A 5,957-nucleotide genomic window follows, 5' to 3' on the forward strand; every position below is an offset into this window, starting at 1 on the left:
ACGTACTTGGAAATCCAAACCCAAAAGGTCATTTACCCCACTACACATGCCATTGGCTCTACTGCCTCCATACTCAGCTCCTGCTAATCCCGCCCCTGGGTACAAGCATCATACAAGATGTGCTTACCATTTAAATAGTCCTGGTCATGATACAGAAGATTGTGGGCCATTGAAACATAAAATTCAAGACTTGATTGAAGAAGGGGTCATTGAATTTGGCCAACCAGAGGAGCCACACAAAGTCTAAAGGATGGCTATTTAGATCATTAATTTACTCGCATTCGCAATTTCTTTCCTGTTTGTTTAACATTCATCTTATGTCAGACTCTATTTATTTTATCATAATCATTAATGCATTGCATACGTTTGTCTTGACTTATTTCTCCTCCTATTGCTATATTAAACTTTGTTTTACTTGGTTTTCTTTATGATATTTAACTCTCGCTAATGCTGTGATCCTTTTAAGGGAGGATGACGAAAATGATACCGCAATCTCATACAGTATGCTTTTGAACGGACTATGCTGACGATGTACAGGCATTGTTTCAATTCCTAAACAGTGGAGATATAAGGATGTTAATCCCTCGTCAACCCCTTTGAGCCTAAGGTGTAGGAGTTTTCTTTCACGTGCAAATTGAAACCCTTTAATCATAACCTGGGAAAGGGTAGTTACTCAGTTAACTTAATTATACTAGTTTTTGTTTACACAAATAATGGTGGGTTCCCGCAACCAATAAGTCATGCAGCCAGTATCCACCAAAAAGAAAAAAGCTGTTAAGTCAAAACCTATGAAGGAGACTTATCGAAAATTGAGACATCCCGCTGACTATAACCTCAAAATAAACAGTTCAGGCAAAAGTTAGGGATAATAGAGTCAAAAAAAGAGGTCACTACAAATCCTCGACAAAAGAAAAATAATTACAAAAAGGATGACTGCCTTTTCAAATAAACTTTCGGTGCTTCAACCATCACCAAATGTCAATATTACGACTTCAAGACCTGCTAGAACTTAAATGCAAAGTTAACTGAGCATAAGATCAAAGAACATCACGGAGATTGGGATGGGTACAAATAAACTTTGAGCCATTATCCTTTGTTTCTTAAACCCTGAACCAAGCCACGTTACAACCCTTGAAAGTCCTAACTGAAGCATGGTTAGTTTGAAAGCGTACTGTTACCAAAGGTATCCTGACTCCTTAAGGTTTACCATAAACATTGAGCTAATATCATGTTTTTACAAACATCGCTGTCTTACATCTTTTGTTTTACTAAAAATCGTTTTTAAACTTCAAGACAAACATATGCATTACATTTTTATGAGTGTCATTATAAAATATTTTCGTCTACATAAGTTCAAATGTTTGGCATCAGGAAGAAATTGCATGGGGCATAACTAATGACTAAAAGTCCTCCCGACAGATAAATTTGCGGAGACGTCTAGCATACATGACTCGGTCAGCTAAAAGCTTGTTTATACAAGGGGCATGACATATTCATAGAATCTCTCAGAGGCACTGAACAACCAGAGAAGTTAGTCCATCACTGGGGGCATGTCACATCAGTCACAAATCTCAACAAATGCTATTTAGCTACTGGCATCAGATGGTATCAGTATCTGTCTCTCCTTCGAAGTTCGAATTCCAGTAATCTAAAAACTTCAAGCATACCAGGTTACTAAATCTAGGGGCAGGTATATTCCCGTAAGCGAAAGACCATATATGGTTAAAAGTAGGGGTGGCAAAACGGGTCAGGCCCGCCGGGGCGGTCCGTTTGACCCGCCATTTTGGGCGGGCTGGGCTGAGGTTTTCGGCTCGGTACCTTAAGTAGGCCCGCCCCGCCTAACCCGCTTAAAAAACCGGGCCGAGGCGGGGCGGGGCGGGTTTTGTCCGCGGGCTTTTTGTTAAAAAGATTGTTTTTTATTTAGAATTAAAACAACTTTAACTATAAAAATAACACTATTCTCTTAGAATTATATTGATTGAATTGTATTCTAAATTATTATACATACAAATTGAATTATAATTGTAACGTTCTTTCTATAACTTTCTATTACATGTGTTGATTGGAAAAACTTGAAATAAAAGAAAAGTTGTATAACATGCATAATTATTACGTTGTTAATACATTAGTTCACATGTTTTCTTTATAAATAGATGATGATTTTAAGAAAAGGAGGAATTTGATGAGTCTATAAGTGTGACAAATTTTAGATTTAACTATTAAGGAATCGGTTAATATAAAAGTTTATATGAAGTAATTAGTGAGAAAGTTAGGTGTTGATATTCTATGCAGTACTATTTTATGCACCGTGATGTATTATGCGGTGTAATTGTTATCCCTGTCTATTTTATGTAAATGCTTAATTGAGTTTTTTAGTAGTTAGTTTTTAAATAAGATTAAAGTGATATGTATTATTTATTTATTTTGATACGCTTTTTTATTATGGTTGAGTTTATTTCGTTATTTTTTTGTTATAATTGATCTTTATTTGTTTTATTTTTTGAACTGTTTGGACTTAAGATATGTTGAAGTTTTATTGTGCGTTTTTTAAAAATATATTTTATCAACCTTTTTGGTTATAATTAATTTTTTTGTAAATTATGTGGTAAATCAAATTATAAAATAAATAAATAAGAATTGGCGGGCCGGCCCGCCAACCCGCCAACTCGTTAGTAAACGGGGCGGGCATGACTTTTGAGCTCGGACACCTAAGTAGGCCCGCCCCGCCCCGCCCCGCTTTTGGACGGGCTTAAATGGGGCGGGCCTAAACGGGGCGGGCCGCCCACTTTGCCACCCCTAGTTAAAAGTTTTTTCCAACAGCAAGTACTCAAAGACATGGGGAAATGAAAAGTTGAAATCTCGGAGAATCTTCCCCACAGAGCCGTTTTCATAATATATCCCCACATAGAAAGTTATCTTCAAGCGATTTCTTCCCAACAGAGACTTCATTCCCCAACGGAGTTTATACCTTCGATACTGCCGGCTCTCCGACATAATCTTCTTCTCTAGCATGTTTTATTCAAACTTGCTATCAAAGAGGACGCTCAGAAATATGGTCAGATAATGTACTCACCTCTCTTGTCCCCAAGATACATCAGGATCAAATCACTCAAGTTGCTCTCATCCCCAAGCAAAATCAAAAATCCCCAATTGGATATTATCTAACGAAAGACGGGAATTCTCAATCACTTTGTCATTATCTCCAGCAACACACAGAGATTTATTTTCTCAACCAGTAATGATACACAGAGTTACCAATATGCTTCGACTATATAGTCCATTCCTGCATCATTCATAAATACATGCATAACATACAGTACTCTCGTTTATTTCGAGAATCTCAATACATGTGTGATGATATTGCATAAAACTAATCTTTCCTTTTCTAGTCACTTCATAATCAAAAGAATATTATCATCCAAGTACAGTGCAAATACAATCGTATCAATGATTCAATCTCAACACTCATTCAAGACAAATACAATTCTGATACTTCATTCCGGGCCTTTCTTCAAAGTTAATTCAAAAACAATCAAAGAACTTCTCATCCTTTCTAGGAACCTTTCTAGGTAATCTTTTCTAAGATGTTTCATATCCTTTCTAGGAACCTTTTTAGGTAGTCTTCTCTAAGATATTTATCACCCTTTCCAGGAACCTTTCTAGGTAGTCTTCTCTAAGACATTTATTATCCTTTCTAGGAGCCTTTCTAGGGATATTGTTTAAGACATATCATATCCTATCTAGGAGCCTTTCTAGGTAGCTTTGTTTAAGACACTTCACATCCTCTCTAGGAGCCTCTCTAGGTAGTCTTGTTTAAGACATATCACATCCTTTCTAGGAGCCTTTCTAGGTAGCTTTGTTTAAGACACTTCACATCCTCTCTAGGAGCCTCTCTAGGTGGTCTTCTCTAAGACATTCCTTACCCTTTTTAGGTTAGTTTTGTTCAAACACATATCTCAACCTCTCAAAGATAATATTACCTTAAATAGTTATCCAATCTCTTCTAAGACATCTCTTGCCCTTTCAAGGAGCCTCTCAGTTAATCTTCTACAAGACAGTTCTTCCCGAGCATTGGTTAAAGCCTAAACTCCTTTGCATCAGCCAGGGATCTACCCTATTCAAGAACCTTTTCAGGTAGTCTTCTGTAAGACATTACTTCATTTTAATGAATCTCCTTCAAATACAATCAATGCATATGATCCAGTCTGAAAAAACATCTGCTTTAGACGAACAACTTTTCAAACATCTGATGGCATCTTCAAGCCCATCTATGACAAACGCCTCTCAATACTTCAAGCCCGTCTCATACATCTTTTCCAACACTTGGACGGCATCTTTAAGCCCGTCTCCGGAAAAAGACCCTGCTTCAGCTAGGGCAAATTCCTGGGTATTCTAGTGTTCAATCCTCTTCTACCTTCAGATTCCGATAAGTACACAAGCCAATCTCCATCCTCAGGTATAAGAAGATTGAACAGGGGCAGCTGTCATACCCCAAAATTTTCCCAACATATTTATTCATATTTCAGTCCATCTGACATTCAAATGCTCAAAGATACACAAGAAGGAAGCATGCAATCTCTCTCCTAAACAATAACCTCCAACTAGGGTTTTGCCTTTCTCAAAGAAAAGTCAGGTTCTGATACCTCAAGGGGATTCCATGGTCTCATATATGCTTCAAAGAATCCTCATGCCAAGTTTCAAACCCCGATTCCAAAGATTGCTCAGTCAATTACTCAGAAAGTCAACAGTCGACTAGTTTGACCTAAAAAGTCAACTGTGGTCAAAGTACAGTCAAAACTCCTGATTTTTTGTCAACAACCTCATTTTGAAGTATCACTCATCATTTTATCAAGGATTGATCATGATTCATCAAGGAAAGACCGGAAATCAACAAAGTACAAAGTTGCTAAATTAGGGATTCTAAATAACTCTCTCATACTTTCTCATACTTTCTCATAACTCTCTCATACTTTCTCAGAAATTTATCAACCAAAGATCATTCTCAAGGAAATTTTATTCTCTACAACTTTGATGATGGGCCCAAGGTCAAAAAATGCTTCCGCATAAGAGATATGAGCCAATACATTACAGGTCCTTCTAGAAGATCGCAAAAAGCTGTTTTTTGTCAGGAGCAATATCATCAAGATAAAATCTCCAAATGAAAAATATGTTCCAAAGTGGCTTATAGAGGACATCTTGGGCTTTCCAAAAAGTCTTATAACATCTTCATATGACAAGTATTGAAGGAGTTATGGCTTGCACAAGTTGGGCGATTTTGAGAAAATGCATAAAACGCAAAATGATGAATTTTGGCATTCTGAACTATTGGGCCTAACTTTTGGATTTCAAAAATGTCTATGGGTCTTATAGTTAACTTTTAATTATTTGTTTTATTTTTATAATATTTATCTCATTTATTTGAATTTTTAATTCATTTAAATATGAATAAATCATTATAAAAGTTTAAAAAAAAAATTATTTTCAAATCAAAGATTAATATTTCCAATCAAACTCAATCATCATTCAAGCCATATATTTGATTAATTTTCGTGCTCCACAAGATTGGAAGAAGGAGATTAAAATTTGACCAATTTTAGAAAGAATCTTAAAGATTTTTATTCAAATTTTTTCCTCCTAATCACCAAGGATCCAAGCCCATGTTTCTAACCTAATTGTTCCCTTATAAATCCACACCAATTCTGTAAGCCGGGGACACGAAAAATTGGAAAGAAAAGGAGGCATCAAAAAACTAGGGTTTGTATCTAAAAAATTAAAACAAACTTGCACAATTGAAGTTCAGATTCCAGCCTTTCACCATCAATTCTAAGCGTTCAAATAGCTTCCTGAAGTGTATAGGAATCGATCCACACTCTCACACGACTCCAAAGCAGCTCAGAATCATCCTCCTCGATTGCACTAGTTTGGTATCATTCATTGATTTCAAACTCTTTATTTAT

This window comes from Vicia villosa, linkage group LG3, assembly GCF_029867415.1.
Source record: "Vicia villosa cultivar HV-30 ecotype Madison, WI linkage group LG3, Vvil1.0, whole genome shotgun sequence".
Classification (NCBI taxonomy): Eukaryota; Viridiplantae; Streptophyta; class Magnoliopsida; order Fabales; family Fabaceae; genus Vicia; species Vicia villosa.